Here is a 19742-nt window from a genome sequence, read left to right on the forward strand (position 1 = left end):
TATATTAGTTTGGCCCGAAACTCTAGTTGATACAAGTTTGTGACAATGAATAAGTACAATGAATTTCACTATTAGTTAACATATGACAAAAAAATGCAAATAATTATTAATTCTGAAAGAAACAGTACTGGTATGCACTATCATCAATCTACTGTTCTCTTTGAGTGTTGAATTATGTCACTTTAGCAAAATTTGTCAATGCGTATAAAAAAGTTTATTATATAGAATTAATAGTAATAGAATAATCAAATGAGATGAACCATTTTCGTATTGTTAGAGTAAAGACGAATCGTGGCACCTTCTGAATCGGTTACTAATAAACACAAAACATACAACGCAAATTTACACACTAAAATGAGTTTCAAAATTTTTGCATACGTTTCTTTTATTTCTAATTTGTTTTTTACTTTATTTACTACTATAAATTATAAATAAATTATTAATATGCAATGTTTAAAATATTTATTAATTGTTTTAGTTAAATAGTTATGATTTTTTTTTAATTTATTACTACTACAAATTATAGATAAATCATTAATATAGAATGTTTAAAATATTTATTAATTGTTATAATTAGATATTTATGACTTTTTTTAATTTATTTACTACCACAAAACTATAAATAAATCATTAATATGGAATGCTTAAAATATTTATTAAATGTTTTAATTAGATACTTATGACTTTTAAAATTGAATAATAATGATGCCACTTGCCAAAAAATTGGACAATTAGGTGTCATGTGGCATAATAATGATTTTTGTTTATTATAATAGTAGATGTTAAGACAATTTGTAATGTTTAAAAACAAGATTTAAATGATTTGTAAGAAATGGTTAATGTTTTATATTCCACGAAAGTTTTAATTCACTATAGTATTTAGAACTGGGTTTATAATTAAATCAACATCCAATGTAAATCTGGTTGCAAGATGCACTTTCTCTATTTTATGACATTGCATCCAAGTATTAGCTAACAGTAGGAAAGGTGAATGTAGGGACTATTTTTTACGATTGTCAAAGTCGTTTAATTATGTCAGCTAGGGATGAGATCGGTACCGTACCGGTACAAGGACGGTACCGGTACTGAAAGTAAAATTCATGAAATACCGATACCGTACTGTAACGGTATCGATACCGAAACTCAAAACTTTGGTACCAATACCGATTTCGGTATCTGTTCGGTACCGAATTTGCTCATCCCTAATGCCAGCACATTGATGAAAGTGTAATTGTGTTGTTTTGATAATGGAAATTAGTTTTGTTGGTTAAAAAACAGTAAATTCTCCCTTAATTACCCCATTCATGTTACATTATTAAAAATTCTTTAGTGATTGAGATATTGTTGTTTTGTGAGTGTGTTTTAAATTAGTTTTCATTATTTCCTACACACTTAACAAAATAAAAAGTAAAGATGGTATAAAAGTTATCTCCTTATGATAGCTTAGAAAGGTGAAACTTTGTTCATTCTGTCCAAAATAACAAGTTTTCACACGAATTTATCGTGTTAAAATACAGACTCTCCAATGTTATTCTTATTAACCAGCTAAATAAAACGAAATACATTAAATACAAAACTAAACAGAATGAAACGAAAACTAACTCATGTTTATCCAATAATTATTAGATAATCATGTAACAAAAAACTTCTTGATTTCCATTCTATTGATGTTATGGGAAATCATATATTATTCTAAATATTAAATATAGCTTAAGTCCATAATGATTTGTTCTTTTTTTTACTAAGTGACATTAGGATTTTTAAACTTAGTTTTAAGAATAATATAAAATTTTCTTATGTTATCGCCTTATCGGTGTAGGTGTGCATTCATTATGAAGGTCACTGCACACGGCCTTCTACAACTTTGACTATTTCCGTGGCGAAGAAATTTTGATTCAAACATTTAATGAAAGGAGACATGCTAACTAGGTAATTAAACGCAATATGCAGTATGAAGAAGACATACTAACAATTTTTGGAATGGAAGGAGACATGCTAACTATGTAAATTAAATGCATATACCATTCTCACTCACCACGCAAACCAAACGATATGTTGATGTTGATGTAATGTTTTGACGGGTGAGGCATAATAACTAGTAAATGGTTGAGAAGTTTAAGGAAAGATCAAAAAATATAGAAAGATAGACCAATAAATCTCTTCAACCTCTCTGCATTCTTCATCATTACAATGAAGACTCACACACTTGTTCCTTTATGTTTTCCCTCACCTTGCCTGCGGTTTCTCTTGGTTTTATCACTTTGCAGCATGTGTTTTTGTAATCAAAACTCAAATCCTGTTCCATGCATATCGACAGAACGATTGGCTCTTATTGATCTCAAGAATGATTTCACTGACAATGCGAATCGTCTTTCTTCTTGGGTAGGCACAGACTGTTGCAGTTGGTCCGGTGTGGTCTGTGACAATGTCACAGGTCACGTACACATGATCCACCTTCGTGGACGTGATGATGGACCTCATGACACTGAAGATGAACATAGAGAACCAAGAAAACAGATGCTAGGAGGAACCATAAGTCCATCAGTGATCAAGCTGCCACAGCTCAGACACCTTGACTTGCGCTGTAACGATTTTGGCGACAACTCGATTCCAATATTCATTGGTTCTCTCCAAAATCTCATATATCTTAACATCTCATTCTCAGGATTTGCTGGGGGGAATTCCGTACCAACTTGGAAATCTATCAGCATTGCAAGTCCTTGATCTTCATGGTGAGCTTTATAATGATTTTATTTATTCTAAAAGCTTAGCATGGGTAAAGAATCTTAAAGGGCTGCAGTACGTACCTGGATATGGGTGGCACCAACCTCACAAAAGCTTCAGATTGGTTTCTAGTAGTCAGCAACCTCACATCTTTGCTAGAGCTTCATTTTTCTTCGTGTGGGTTACATTGGTTACCTAGTAAGCCAACGACAGTTAGTTTTACATCCCTTGTTTTCCTAGATCTTTCGGTTAATGAATTTTATAGTACGTTGCCTGGGTGGATTTTCAGCCTACATAATTTAGATCTTACTCTTTACTATTTTAGTGGTGTAAATCCTGGAAATTCCGGTGGTTTCCATAGCATGTCTTCTTTAAGGACTCTTCGTGTTTCAGGTAACGCTTTTATGAATTCTTCATCCTTATTGAATGGATTGTCTAGCCTGAGTAATCTTCATCAACTTGATGTAAGTTACTGTGATTTTTCTTCACCGAATCCTGGCAAGCTACAAAACTTGTCAAATCAACTCTCAGGTTCGATCCCAGATACAGTTAGTATTAGCGGAAGCCGTAATCATCGTTAACATCATTAGTGAATTCGTGTTGTTCATGTCGAATGTGTGTGTAAACAAACAAAGCATGCAATCGAATTCTTATATGAACGAATGGATATTTTATTGAATATCTTGGTAGTTACATAAAGATACATATAAAGATACATGAGAAATGTATATATATATACATAATAAACAGAAGGTAACCGTTTATAACGGTTACACAGCCGCCATTCTATCTATCTATCTATCTATCTATCTATCTAATAATAATAATAATAATATCCTAAAGTGTTATAAATACAAATAATAATGATATTATATAAGAATAATGTTTAGCTTATAATATCTAATAGTTAGTAGCTTATCAAGGTTGGATGATCTGAATCTTTCGTACAACAAGTTCACTGGAACTCTTCCAGAAAGTATTGGACGACTCGTAAACTAAATACTCTAAATCTTCAACATAATTCATTAACAGGTATTCTGACCGAAAATCACTTTGCCAATTTAACGGCCTTGTTATATTTGTTAATTGGGGATAACAAGTTGGTGTTTAGGCTAAATGTGAACAACTGGATTCCGCCTTTCAAACTTATTGTGTTGAGAGCAGGTTCTTGCATTTTAGGACCTCAATTTCCTTCATGGATTAAGTACCAAGACTTAACAGAGTTAGATGTAGCCAACACAAACATTTCAGACACCATCCACGATTAGTTTTGGGCTACAGTCTCTAGGGTAACTTACTTGAGCATATCCCATAACAACATTCAAGGAAAGTTGCGAGGTGTTTCTTTTCTTGCATATGAATCAATGCTAGATTTAAGTAACAACCGTTTACATGGTAGGTTACCTGGCAATTTCAGTACAGCAGAATTCCTAGATCTTTCTAACATTAATCTCTCAGAATCTTTAGAACATTTCTTGCGTTCTAGTATTCAAGAAGTGCCGTCACAATTACAATTTCTTAATCTTGCAAACAATTACATGACGTGACGGGTTTTATATCAAATTGTTGGATGAATTTTCGGTCTCTAACCATTCTGAACCTAGAGAATAACCAATTTTCTGGTATAATCCCATCATCTCTAGGAGATATTTCTTCCTTGCAATCACTGGACACTACAAAAAAAATGCCATTTAGTGGCACACATTTTTAATGACATTTAGCTTTTGTGCCACTATTTTAAGTTTTAATGACACTTTTTGTATGCCACATTTGCTTGACACACACTTTTTGTGGCATTTAGCATTTGTGACATTAAAGTTCAGGTTTTATGGCACTTTGTATATTCATATATTTTTGACACACACTTTAAGGGACATTTAGTATGTGTGTCAATTAAATAATGGTATTTAACCACATATGTGTATTCCATATTTTTTTGGCAACATTTATAGGGGCATTTAGCTTTAATACCAAGTATTTTTGATTTAATTCAATTAAAACTATAGAAATTTAAGGATGTATTAAGAGTTTATGGGTTGTTGGGTTCAAAAATAAGCATTTGCATAACGGAGGTTTCGAACTCACGTCTTTAAACGTAAGGAAAAACATTATAACTAGATGCTCCACAATGCTATTTGTCTACTCTATCTAAATTAGTTACTTATGTTTAAATATCTTCTACCTCTTTATCCTCTTAGTTTTTTTATTATTATTTTTCAATGACGACTTTACTAATCAGCCAACTTATTTTGTTTCCATTTTAAATAGCAATAATTTTTTTGTTTATTATTTTAAGCTAAGAAACTAAATAATATTTATATTTATATAATACTTATATATTTTTTATTTTTTCAAAAAGTTAATTATGATGTGAACCGGTTCTTCAAACGTTTTTTTTAATTATAGGTAAGGACTGAGGAAGAATTTGAATACTAAAAGAAAGTTAGTAATTGTAGGGGAATTAGAAAGGAAACTAGCATTGGACAAAACTGTTAATTTTATTAGTACATTAAAATATATGTCGTGGATATAGGAAATTATATGATAATTCTATCTACCGTGTGGCGGTCAAACACGGCATGATGTTAATTTTTTTTGAACGACCAACTAAGTAACGCCGGGTATCCCGTATGCGGCCTCCAGTGACTAAAGGTAGCCTAAGCCGGCCACTAGTCTGGACGGATGAAGCCCCTAGCGGTCCACCAATTGAGGGATTCACCGGATAAAACCCGACCCCCACGCCCGCCAAATGGCACGACAACGAGGAGCCAGTAAAACCGGCTGAGATCAGGACTCGAACCATGGCAGGCCATGGTCATCCCTCATATCTCTCATGTAAATTGGTGATAGTGAGGTTTGAACCCCCTACCTCTCACTAGTAAAGTGAGTGCTCTACCATTGAGCCACAACATCATGCCGGTCAAACACGGCATGATGTTAGTTCTATCTATCTTAAAAAAGATGTTACATGTAAATGCATAGTAATGTAATTAAACCTCTCGTTAAAAGAATAAAACTTTAGTACATTAGAATATATATATACACACACTAGCTTTTATCCCCTGTATTACGAGGGTTGTTTTTTCTTATTCGTTTATAATATTTATATACTTTTTGGATTTTAATTTTATTTATTGTATAAAAGTTAATAATATACTTAGCATTTGATGATAAAAGAGTTTCATAGATAAATGAGATGTTATAACCCGGTTTAAAAGTTATTTGGGTTTGGTAAGACCCATCATATATTTTTTTAAATAAATCAGATATTAATTTTCAGTAATCCTTATTTTATAGAATTTTCATATTAAATATTTGGTTAGATTAATTTTTAATTTAATAAGATGTTATAACTCGTTTAAGGAATATCTGAGCTTATTGAGACTCATACCCGTGAATTCGTTAAGAGTTGTCACGATGATCACTACAACACAATAACATATTAAGACTTAATAAAGCTCATCACAATCCGTTAAGAGTTGTCACGATGGATAAAGTCATCGTGGTTCATTAAGATATATATAATCAATTATTGTCCATTATAATATAATACGACTCGTGCTGAGCCTGGGACAATATGGCATGGGCCGGTTTACGTGTTCGTAATAACACGTTTTTGGGACAATATCATACGACTCACTATAATTACTATAACCCTTTAAGACCTAGTATGACAACACAATACAATCCTAAAGACACGTATGATCTAGCATCCATTATTATGGTCCAATTAATCCAATGAGTGTGAAGCTTCCTCAATCATGATCGGTTTGATTGACATATGCAAATCTTTATAAATTTATACACACAACTTATGAATTTTATAATAAAAATAGCATTTTCATTATTTATAATTAATATTACTTTTTATTATAGCTATATAAATTAGTTATTAATTCTTTTTATATTTGTAACTTAAATATTAAAATCAACATTTTTATTTTAAAATCTAATGTTTGATGATTTTTATAATGCATAGTTAATTTTAGATTTCCCTCTCATTCGTTTCACTAAAAAACTGAAAATACATCTACCCCATCACCCTCCACAATCGGTACTCTCTCTCAGTATCGCTCAATCGGCTTCTCCCCTTGATTACCATCCTCGTCCTTTAATCATATGGTTGACTTTTCCGATTGATTCCCCCCTCGGCCGAGTGACCAACGCACCACCAGACGACCTATCATTGACCCTCGAATCTTTGTCGCTTCCACCGTCACTTCAATCATGGGAAGGTATATTATGGGTGTTTTTGTCCAATCTTTGTTTCTTCTGTTGAGAATGCTTCTTTTTTTCATTAAATCTGTGAACATGTGTTGATGGGAAATGCTTTGCTGCTCTGTGCGAAGATGTATTATTGATTCTCAATTTTTGTTTTCTACTAAATGTAATTTATTGGTTTTCATATTTACTGTTCATTTAGATTTCAGATATTTCTTGTGGTAATGTGCAACCGGTTGAATTTGTGATTTTTTGCTATTTTATTTTACTTTACTACATATTGTGATTTTTGCTAAATGTGGTTTCTGATTATTAATTTATCCAAATATTGACATGTCCTTTAATCATATAAAGTGGTCCACGAAGTTAAAAGTTAAATTCGAGAGAAGTGCAGTGTTATGTGTTGGATAATTGCTCTCATTCATACATATGGTTAGTTATTGATGTTCATTTTATTTTCTGTGATTTCTAAACTATCTTGTAGCTATAAATCTTAACTTTTGTGAGAATTATTAACTTTCTATTGACAATTGTTTTCATTTATGTGCAACTCAGGTAGTTACAGGCTTTGTAGTATGACGTGACGGATTAAAAAACATAACTACACACCCTTGCACATATATGTTTCTTATGTTATAAGCTTGGAAAAGAAACGTGTGTGACCCACAATTATGTTTCATTACTAGCTGTGCACTATATAAAATTGTTAACCACTTTTAGTGATACATTGTTTTTGTGTAAGTTCTATTTTTATGAGTGCCCCTCTTTATACTATACAATGGAATGTTCAGTAAGCTGTTTTAGTTATCTAAATGAGCCACTCTCATTCAACTCGTATGTTGTGTAGTTTTGTGCTCGTGCTAGCTTTTTTATCCTTATTTTTCTTGTTCTGCCGGTAGCCTGTGTTGTAACGCCTTAAACCAACATGCATATGTGATATACTGATATGTGTGTGCGCCATTGTGTAAGCATTCTAATTATTAATTGTGAGTTGTGATATTTTGCAGGCTTCACAAAAACATGGGACTGGTGATATTACATTAAATCATTGGTAGCATCTAATTTTCATATTTAATTTGTGATATATGTCAGCAATGAATTTAATAGTTCAGTCTTTACCAGGTTAGGACTTAAAATGTTTCAAAATTTTCACTGAATCTCATATAGCTTTCGATGAATTCACATTACGATTTAGCTTTGAAATTTGTTACATGAATAGTGACATCAAGATGATTTAACTTTGTAATTCATATTAATTTATTTATTTATATTTGTTTCAGGTGGGTCAAGAGAAGCAAAAAAAAAAAAAAAAAAAGAGATATGTAGTTAATATCGTCACTGTAAAGAACAAATGCAACAGAATTCTCGTCGTGCCCCCACTGCAACGCTATAGATAAAACGTTAACAGTTTATACGATATCTTTTTTAAATGATTTTACTTCTTGTCTTAATGTAAGATATGTCATATAGAATTTGTTTTGTGAATAAAGAAATATTTAATCAAGATTGATAGGAAACACCGGAGAATGGTGGAGATGGTGTTGCAACCGTTGAAAGAAGAGACTCCGTTGAGACATGCTAAATGTGCTGAGGAGCTTGTGGATGCCTTCGAGGGAGAAAAAGCAAGTGACAGAAACATTGGAAGCGAGTAGTATTGTGTTGCATAATGTTGTAACATTTGTTAGTTTTGTGTTTATATGTTTGATGACTTAGTTTAACACTTACTAGACATTTGTTTGTAAATATTTGGAATAAGTTTAGAAGATTATTGAGCCTTTAATTGAAGTAATAATATTACAGTTTTTACATATTATATTATAAATAAATAGTGATTTTAATTAACCAAAAATAATATAATAAACATTTGTTGTGACATTTATTTTGATGTTATTTATGTGGCAAAAATTATGTGCCACTAAAACCAATATGAATATTTAACATGAAATATGTTTTACCGACACAAAATTTGTGCCACAAAACATTTTTTTATATTTTGGCACAAAAAAATTGTGTCACTAAAAGCCCAAACACTTTGTGCGGCACATTAAAAAAGTGTCAATAAAAGGCTTTAGCGTCACTGCTTCTAGTGGCACTTTTTTTGTGTGTCGCACATTCTTATGGGGGTGTTTAGTGGCACTTTTTTGTTTTCTAGTGTCATTTTTTGTATGTCACTATATGGCATTTTTTTGTAGTGGGAAATGGATGATAACACGCTATCCGGCAACTTACCTCAGTGGTTACTGGATTCCAACAGCCTGACATTCATCGAGCTTGCAGAAATTGAACTAATGGGAAAAATACCATCATCAACATGGAGAAATAATACAAGTATGAGAGTTCTAAGTCTCCGTTTTAACAAACTTGAAGGTACAATCCCAGATGAAATTGTTAGCCGATAATTATGCCAATCAATCAACATAATTAGCGGCCCATATATTTGTATAGTTTGTGTATTTTCCATAATTAGCTCATTGTATTCTCTGTATAAATATTATTGCATATCATTGTTAATGATATTCAAGGTTTTACACCATCTCACATGGTATCACCCTAGGGTTTTGTTTTCGAACAACCCTCCTGCCGTCCTTCCTCCTGCTGTTCTCGAACAGCCCTTCATCACTCTCTGCAGCCACTGTTTTCATGGCCGACAAGAACAATGATGCTGCTGCCTCTTCGGATACAGCCTCGCACAAACCATTGCATCTTGTATACACGGTTAGTAATATTCAACATAAAGTACGTGTTTTAGATGGCACCAAAGTATCTTATTCATCATGGGTAAAGCTTTTCACGCTCCACGCCAAAGGGTATAATGTGCTTTGTCACATAGACGGTACGCCGCCACCTGCAAAAGATACACCCAAATTTGTCTCATGGGAGAACATTGACTCCATTGTTTTACAATGGATCTATGGCACCCTTTCTGATGCTCTCCTTGTTCGGGTTTTAACCGATGAGTCCACCGCTCATGAGGCTTGGCTTCGTGTCAAACGCCTTTTTGTCAACAATAAAGGCCCACGATCACAGGCTCTCCAACATGAACTAGCCAATACCACCCTTGCCTCTATGCCGAGTCTTGAAGCGTATTGCCAAAAGATTCGTGATTTAACCAACCAACTAAACGCCATTGACTTTCCCATGAATGACCAACAACGTGTTCTTCATCTTGTCAAGGGCGTACCCAAGGAGTATGACACCATCTCTTCTATTTTATATAACTCGTTACCCATCTGGGAGGATGCCATCGAGCAACTACACTCCGAGGCCGGTCGAATTAAGACCCGAGATGCTGTCACCCATACCCCTGCCATAGCCGCTGCTATACCCCCATCCAAACCATCCCCACAATCTGCCTCCTCTCCCACTTCCGATACCCAACAGACCTGCCATCCTACCGGCCCACCTCACTACTCGGCCCAATACCCTCCCATTACCCACTCCAACCGAGGCCCACCCAACAACAGACCCAATAACCGAAACAACTCCCGCCATAACTCCAACCGAAACAACAACAGACAATCCTCAGCCCCACCTCAAAACTACTATAACCGGTCCTACAGCCAACCACCTCCCTACCCTTCCAACAATAACCAACCACCATTTTACCCTCCTTTTTGGGCTCCCCAATATTGGACACCCCCACCTTGCCCTTACCCAACCCAAGCCTGGTCCCCACCGTACTACCCTACAGCTCCATCTAACAACCAACAACATCGTGGCAACCAAAGGTCGGCCCAAGCCAACCTTGATGAGATAGATCCTCTAGAACCGACACAGCTTACTGATGCCGCTCATGCTCTCTCTGGTGACTTAGGCGACGATGACTCGCAATGGAACTTTGACACAAGTGCATCTTCTCATATCTCTTTATCACAAAATAATATTGACTTGTTTTCTACGCGTGCACCAATAGCGTCAATAATTGTTGGTAATGGTAATAAACTTCCAGTTTTGGGCTCGGGTCATTCCACCCTTAACTTTGCCTCAAAACCTTTATACCTTAAAAACATCCTTTTTAACCCCAATATAGTCAAAAACCTTATATCTGTCCGCCAATTCAATAATGACAATTAGACCTCCATTGAATTTGACCCTTATGGTTTTTCTGTGAAGGATTTCAAGGATGGCACGATCCTGAGTCGCCACAACAGTACGAGTGACTTGTACCCGCTCACACCAAATGCTTCCGCCACTGCTTGCTTTGCCTTAACCCAAGACTCGTCTCATTGGCACCACCGGCTTGGTCACCCAGGGCAACCCATTATGGATTATCTTCGTTTAAACAATTTTATTTCTTGTAATAAGCAAAGGGCTTCCTCCCTTTGCCATGCTTGTCAGTTGTCCAAGCATAAACGTTTACCATTTTCTGATTCTGTTACTCAAACTTTATGTCCTTTTTCTTTATTGCATTGTGATTTGTGGACTTCTCCTATTTTGAGCTATGCTAGTTATAAATATTATTTGATTATAATTGATGACTTTACCCAATATACGTGTGTTTACCCGCTTCGTTTTAAATCCGAAACATACTCCAAAATCACCCACTTTCACCAATTTGTTTCTACCCAGTTTCGTCTACCCATTCAAGCCATCCAATGTGACATGGGCGGCGAATTTGAAAACACAAAATTTCATAACTTCACTTCTAAAAATGGCATTCAACTCCAGTTTTCATGTCCCCACACCTCTCAACAGAATGGCAAAGCAGAACGCATGATTCATCGGCTGAACGAAATCATGTTCACCCTCCTCACCCACGCGTCTCTACCTTCATCCTTTTGGGTCGAGGCACTCCACACTGCTTCCTATCTTCATGACATTTTACCCGCCAAACTCCACCAAAATCGCACACCACTTTCTCTTCTATACCAACGGGAACCCGCCTACAATCACCTCTGGGTGTTTGGAAGCTTATGCTACCCTAACACCTCTGCAACCCGCCCGAATAAACTCACCCACCGTGCCACTCCGTGCCTTTTTCTTGGATACCCGGCAAACTACCGTGGGTATCGCTGTCTTGACCTTGCCTCCGGTAAAACCATTTTTTCTCGTCACGTAACTTTTGATGAGGAAGTCTTCCCTCACGCCAACCCCTCCACGCCACCACCGGACCACTCATTTCTCGACCCTAACCCCTTGCTGTACCAACCCACTCAATTCTCTTCTCCACCTATGGCCCCATCTCCCTCGGCCCAACCTCCACAGTCGCCTCCACCCTCTCCACAGCTACCGGCCCAACATCCCCCTATTCCAGCCCATTCCGAAGCACCTTCACCACCCGGCCCAACAGCGCCTACTCACCCGGCACCTACACCACCAATCCACCCGATGCAAACTCGTTCCCGAGCCGACATCTTTAAACTCAAAATCCCCTTCTCACTCCATACTCAGACCACTAAAACCCCATCCCCCCTCCCAAAATCTCACCTAGCCGCCTTAACCGACCCAAACTGGAAAATTGCCATGGATGACGAATATGAAGCTCTATTGGCTAATCACACATGGGAGCTTGTCCCCCACCCACCAGACGCACCTGTTATACGATGTATGTGGCTTTTCAAGCACAAATTCCACTCAGACGGTTCTCTAGAGCGTCACAAGGCTCGTTTGGTTGTAAATGGAAAAAGTCAAACCGTGGTAATTGACTGTGACGAGACTTTTAGCCAAGTGGTTAAACCCACTACCATACGCACAGTCCTTAGCCTTGCCGTCTCACGAGGTTGGTCCATGCACCAACTTGATGTTAAAAATGCATTTCTCCATGGCAATCTCAAGGAAACTGTCTACATGTTTCAACCGTCGGGTTTCACATCCGAAAAATACCCGAAACATGTATGTAAATTAAATAAATCTTTATATGGTCTAAAGCAGGCTCCCAGGGCCTGGTATCAACGTTTTGCAGGGTACTTACTTAAGTGCGGTTTCAAGAGCAGTTTATGTGATACATCATTGTTTATTTCTCACCACGGCAATCATATGGCCTATCTTCTGTTATACGTGAATGACATTATTTTGACTGCTTCCAGTGACACTCTTCTACAACAAATTATTCAATCCCTCACTGCTGAATTTAAAATGAATGATTTGGGATCCCTGCACCATTTTTTGGGAATTGCTGTAACAAAACAAGCTAACGGGGTTCTTTTATCTCAATCCACATATGCTGTCGACATCTTGTCCCGAGCAAAGATGTCCAATTGCAAGCCCGCCAGCACCCCCGTCGAAGCCGATTCCAAGCTCAGTGCCGACAGCGGCTCAATTTTCGAAGATGGCTCCTTATACCGTAGCTTAGCTGGCGCGCTCCAGTACCTTACCATCACAAGGCCGGACATTGCCTATGTGGTTCAACAAGTCTGTCTCTTCACGCATGCTCCACGAGAACCTCATTTTCAGTTCTTGAAGAGAATTCTCAGGTACATTCAGGGACCCTTCATCAAGGATTACTGCTGTCACCTTCTTCCTCAACGGCTCTCACCGCCTACTCTGACGCCGATTGGGGCGGGTGCCCCGACTCCAGACGATCCACTTCCGGTTACTGTGTTTATTTAGGCCCTAACTTGATCCCCTGGTCATCAAAACGACAATCCACAATCTCCAGATCGAGTGCTGAGGCCGAATACCGAGCTGTAGCTAACACAGTTGCCGAACTCAGCTGGGTTCGCAATCCTTTGCTCGAATTATAGGTGCCTGTTCTTCATGCCTCCATTATATACTGCGACAACATCTCGGCCGTTTATCTTACTGAAAATCCAGTTAATCATCAACGCACCAAGCACATCGAACTGGATATACACTTCGTACGAGAGAAAGTTCGCCTTGGCACCATCAAAGTTCTCCACTTCCCTGCCGATTATCAATATGCGGATATCTTTACCAAAGGTCTTCCAAAACATCTGTTTCAGCGATTCCGCTCCAGTTTATGCCTTCGTTCTCCTACGGCTCAAACTGTGGGGACGTGTTAGCCGATAATTATGCCAATCAATCAACATAATTAGCGGCCCATATATTTGTTTAGTTTGTGTATTTTCCATAATTAGCTCATTGTATTCTCTGTATAAATATTATTGCATATCATTGTTAATGATATTCAAGGTTTTACACCATCTCATGGAAATATGTCATCTCAATTCTCTTTTTCTGGGAACCTACCGACATGCTTTACAAACTTCTCGGCCATGTCTGGAACTAGGATCTCAAGTAAGATTGTTCTGTTATTATCCAAGATATTACCCCAATAAAATCGTTGGTGACAAAGGGTAACACTTGTACATATAGCACTATCCTTTATCAGGTGACTTCATTAGACCTTTTCGATAACAAGTTTTCAGGGTCAATTCCTAATGAACTTGTCAGTCTTTTGGGCTTACGGTTCCTTAATCTGTCACACAATAATTTAACAGGAACAATTCCCAACTCGTTCAATCAAACTGGAAAGCTATAATCGTTAGATCTGTCAATGAACCATTGACCGTAGGCTACGGCAAGGCCATAAGCTACGGCCCTTAGGCTCTGCCTTACGGCTCCCATTATATAATTTTCATACTCTTCTCGTCGAGAAACCCAAAATTCATATATTATGGGTTTCGTAACTCATTTTCTAGCCCCGGATATGACCATTTTACTTTAGATGCGCATGAATCACTTCCTAACATCATTTTCTTTATAAAATATTAATTCAAACTCCGTTTTCCTCCCCGTTTGCGGCCACGTCTTCATATTTCAATTCTATATCATATAATATATCATTAATATCATTTCCACTGCATCATAAATGTTCCAAATTAGGTCCGCTAATTTCCGCACACCTGTAAACATTAAACCACTCAAAGTATTCGCTTTTGGAACATATAAACAATTAAAACGCACGAGATTACATCCTATAAACACATACTTTCACCCATACATCAACCATATTGAAGGAAATATTCTTTTGAGCATGTCATAGTTAACCTCTTTGAATTGCTTGAACATATCGTACGACAATCTTGTTGGCAGAATCCCAACAGGCCCTCAATTCAAACATTTGATGAGTTGAGTTTCATTGGAAACACACTTTGTGGACGTCCTCTTCCAACATGTTTAGAAAATAATGGCGATCCCAAATCGACTACCCATGGACATGGTGAATCTAATCGCATTGATTGGATCCTTGTGATATTTACACTTGTTGGATGGGTTGTTGGTTTCTGGATCATCCTCGCCCCGTTGTTTTTAAGACGATGGAGGATTGCATATTATCGTTTCCTTAAAGAAATTTGGTTCAAGCTACAAGAATTCATATTTCTCCTATTCCTCCGTAAGTTTACTTTTCTATTACATTAATACATTTTTAAGGTTTATTGGTTTTTATTAATCTCAGCTATCATCTTTTGGTAGTTGTCGGTCCAACTAAGGAATTGGTTGTTAACGGTCCCAACTTTTAACGTATTTATTCACAACGGTCCGCGACTAACGAAATCCTAACGTCGTTTCTTCTAGGTTGCAGGAAAAACGAATAGGTCAGGAAAATCACATTCTTTGCCGGTAAACTCAACCAGCACACCACCAACTGACTTACGGCCAACCAACCACCAACATTTGAACACCACCAACGATTCTGACAATGGTTCTAGCGAGTGGCAACCTCAATAACTGGGGCTTTTACTAGAATAAAGGTGCTAAAGGTCCGTTCTAATGTTACAAAGATGTTTGGAACGAAAATGTTGCTTTACCGGCAAAAAATGAGACATTTCCGGGCAAAAGACCTGCAAGTAACGACGTTAGGATTTTGTTAGTCGCGAACCACTGGAAACAAATACATTAAAAATTGAGAGCATTAGCAATAAAATTGTTAGTTGAGACCGACATTGACCAAAATATGATAGTCGTTTACTTTTCTAATATATTATGCATTCTTAGTGTACATGGACTTTATATTTTATCTCGGTTATTTGTGTTAAAGTTTGCTTGCAGGTCTCACAAGGAGGTTTAGGACCATATAAAAGGAAACATCACTATGGCTGCTCCAACAAATATTGTTGGAAATTAAATAAACGTCGCTAATAAATTAGTTTAAATGCAAGTGTAAAATATTGTTGTTTGAATGAAAGTGTACTTGTTTGTAATCATTAATTAATTATCCTTTTCTTAGGATGTAAGATGTAATCAAAATTTATGACATCAACCTAAATAAAATAAATGTCTTTACAGCAAAACATTTGTATGACGAAAAAGTATAAAAAGATGAAAGCTTTAGTTTTATTCATAAGCAAACTCGCCAATAATCCTACCTGACAGATCCAAGAATTTTACTTTTAGCCAATGGGTGAAAAAAATTTCAACCTAGACGAGTTTAACCAAAATGGTTCCAAGGCATGTTCCCAGTCGAGATTCCAAACTCTTTTTTAACTACTTATTCCCATTTTGTGATAACGGTTAAGGGAAAAGATTCCCTTCATGTAATGATATGTATTTGTAGTGGAGATGAATGAAAAACGATTAAATTTCTAACCCGAACCCGATTTCAGAAAGCAGTGTGCAATATTATTTTTTAAAATAAAGGGACAAAAGATTCCAGGCCAATAGATTGCACACACATGCAATATGCGAATTACAGGAGTACCTCCTTGCCCTTGTGCAAACAGCTTATGTTCAAGTACCTTTGGTCATGGTTTTAACGGTTTTCGGAATCAAGGCTTGTATGTGGTCCTCGAAAGGTGAGCTCATGTTTAGTAGGGATTAAGAAATAAATCCCTGGTCAAAAGAGTTACACTTAACTAAACTATGTATAGAAATGTAATCAACAAATATTATTAAACATAACAAACAAAACACATATTACCATGGCCTCCACGTAATGTCATTCTTTTAAACGGTTAATTACAACTTCATTGGCATCACCTACAAGTGGTTCTTTTTCATCACTTCATTCAATTAAACTAAATTGTTCTTTTTCAAACAAAATTAAAGTTGGGCTAAAAGAGTTGGGTTTGGGGTAAAGATGAGATCGGTATCGTACTCGTACATGTACCCGAAAGTACCCGTACCTAAAATCAGTAAATCTAGGTATATATTAGGTTTTGAAAATCCCGCGTCATGGTGTTGCTTAATAAAACCCCTACATATTGTAAACGAGTACCGGTACCCGTAATATACGTACTTGTACCCAAAAGTAGCCGTACCTAGAATCAGTAAATTGGTACACATACCCGTACCCAATAGACACGTACAGGTACAAGTAAGGGTACGAGTATTCAGGAAACAATTTCATTCCTAGTTTGGGGCACTCAAAATAATATGGATGGACACTTAGATCATTGAGTGTAGTATATTAGAAATGGAATATTGGTTTTAAATAATCCCAACTATGCTCTATTGGTAAATAACAGTCTCAGCTTCACTCTATGTTGGTGACAGTCCCAACTAAATGTTCATTGTTTCTAACTTTCTAGGACTAACGGCGGACTAACTCGGTTAGTTGCAGTAATCGGAAAACGTTTTTGGCCTGAAAACTCACACTTTTTGCCAAAAAACTCAACTGAACACCACCACCAACTGACTCACCGCCAACCAACCACCACCACTTGAGCACCACCAACCGATTCCAACAGTGACGCTAGCATTTCCGCGACCTCAATAACTAGGGCTTTTACTAAAGAAAGATTCCTAAAGGTCCGATCTAAGGTTCCAAAGATGTTTCGAACAAAAAGGTTGAGTTTTCTGGGCAAAATGCGGGTGTTCCGCCAAAAACATTTTACCAAAGACCTGCACCTTACGGAGTTAGTCCTCCGTTAGTTACTGACCGTTATAAACAATGCACCTGTAGTTGTGACTGCCACCGGTCAATAGTGAAGTTGGGACTGCTAATTTCCGATATGACATAGTTGGATTATTTTAAACCTATATTCCATTAGAAATTTAGAAAAGAAATTACAGATTTGAGGGGTTGTTTACACCCCCTAGCCCAACAATCTACCCTACTCCAACCTTTACCCATGATCAAAATGGGTAGTGGGGAATTAGTACACTTGATAGAGGCTCTTGCATATTAAATGGGAGGTCTCTGGTTCCAACGGGGGCATAGGGTATATTAGTTAGGAGCAGTATAGAAGTAGGATAGATTTAACGTTCGTAGGAAACAAAATTAAAGGAAACTTACAAATCAGTTGTAAAAGTATATGATTCATTTCAGTTAAAATCACTAGAAGGATTGGTGGAACATCATTATAAGTTGTATTTATTATTGGCTTGGTTTAAGTTCCATAATAAACGCATGTTTATAGGATGACTACTATTGTATATGAAAAAAATTATTACTAAAATCCAGTGGGGGCAATACTACCTAGGTAAATTGGTGCTAGAACTGTTGGGTTGGAACTAGGTCCAAAATGAGAATGAGATATGTCTAAAAAGAGGGCCTGGTTTTACTACGATAACCATTTTTATTGGATTGTTGGGAATGGAATAACTAGTAGTAGCCTTGAACTTGGGAATGGGTCGTTTTCATTTGCAAGTTGAGAAATTAGGTTAAATGGTTCACTTATTGGGTTTAATTTTCGATCTAGAGCCAGAGTACATAATACGATGATGTAGGCACGGGGACCACCATTGGAGAAATAAACATATTTTTTTAACCGTGTTTGCAAACCTTATTTGGATAAATTTGTAATTGTTTTCCTTGATGACATCTTCATATATTCTAAAACCAAAGCCGAACACAAGAAGTATTTACATGATATCATTGATCTTCTGAGGAAAGAAAAATCTGCGCCGGATTTTCAAAATGCGAATTTTGGCTAGAAGAAGTTCAATTCTTGAGTCATATAGTGAACAATAAAGGCATTCATTTCGATCCCACTAAAATCAAAGCGATTAAAAATTGGAAAGCTCAAATGACTCCCTTAGAAGTTTCGATCACTTCTTGGCTTAGCGGGATACTACCAACGTTTATTTCATGACTTCTCCAAACTTGCTTTGCCCCTAACAGTGTTAACTCGGAAGGAAAGGTAAAACTTATGAGTGTGGATCTAAGCAAGAAGAAGCGTTTCAAACCCTCAAAATCTAGCTTTACAATGCTCCGATCTTAACTCTTCCTGAAGGAAACGAAGATTTCATCGTTTATTGTGATGCTTTCAACCAAGGTCTCGGTTGTGTTCTTATAAAATAAGACAAGGTTATTGAATATGCTTCGAGACAACGCAAGGTTCACGAGAAAAAAACTATACGATGCACAATCTCGAGCTTTGTGTGGTCGTATTCTCCTTAAATATTTGGAGACGCTATATAGTACCTTATGTATAATAATTTATACATCTTTTCAGCACTAAAATGTCTCTAAATAAGCGTAATTTTGTATGCAAACTGTTTGGAAAACATATGTTAAAATACAACTTTACATATGTTTTGGTAGCGTACACCTAAAAAATAAAATCTGAAGACCACCCACCCCACTGTCTTTTTCTCCGGTACAAATAAGTTGAAGATTTAGTACAAAATTCAAGATTTCTTCAAGAATTGCAACAAAAAAAAAAGTTTGAATCGTTTTAAGGGCCAACAATAAAAAGAAGAATGAAGCTCTTATTCTACTCTAAAATTACAAATTTCAAAAAATAGAAAATAAGATTCAAATCCAAACAAAATTTCAAAGAATATCTTAAAAAAACAAAATACTAAAACGACTAGATCTAAACTCTGTCAACATGGTACCTTAAAAAAAAGAAAAACAAAACTAAAAACGATGAGATCCTAGCAGCTTTCATCCATAAATTCTTGTTTAGAACTTTGTCAATATAAAATGTCCAGATATGAACCTTTTGTAG

General features: G+C 36.4%; 1 pseudogene; it reads left to right on the forward strand.

Moving 5' to 3' along the window:
• The window catches only part of LOC143558650 (receptor-like protein EIX2), a 32129-nt pseudogene extending 22785 nt beyond the window's left edge, over positions 1 to 9344 (forward strand).
• The last annotated feature ends 10398 nt before the right edge of the window (positions 9345 to 19742 follow it).

This window comes from Bidens hawaiensis, unplaced genomic scaffold (assembly GCF_021521415.1).
Source record: "Bidens hawaiensis isolate Kalapana, Puna unplaced genomic scaffold, B.hawaiensis_p1.1 tig00019572_1, whole genome shotgun sequence".
In the NCBI taxonomy this organism is placed as follows: domain Eukaryota; kingdom Viridiplantae; phylum Streptophyta; class Magnoliopsida; order Asterales; family Asteraceae; genus Bidens; species Bidens hawaiensis.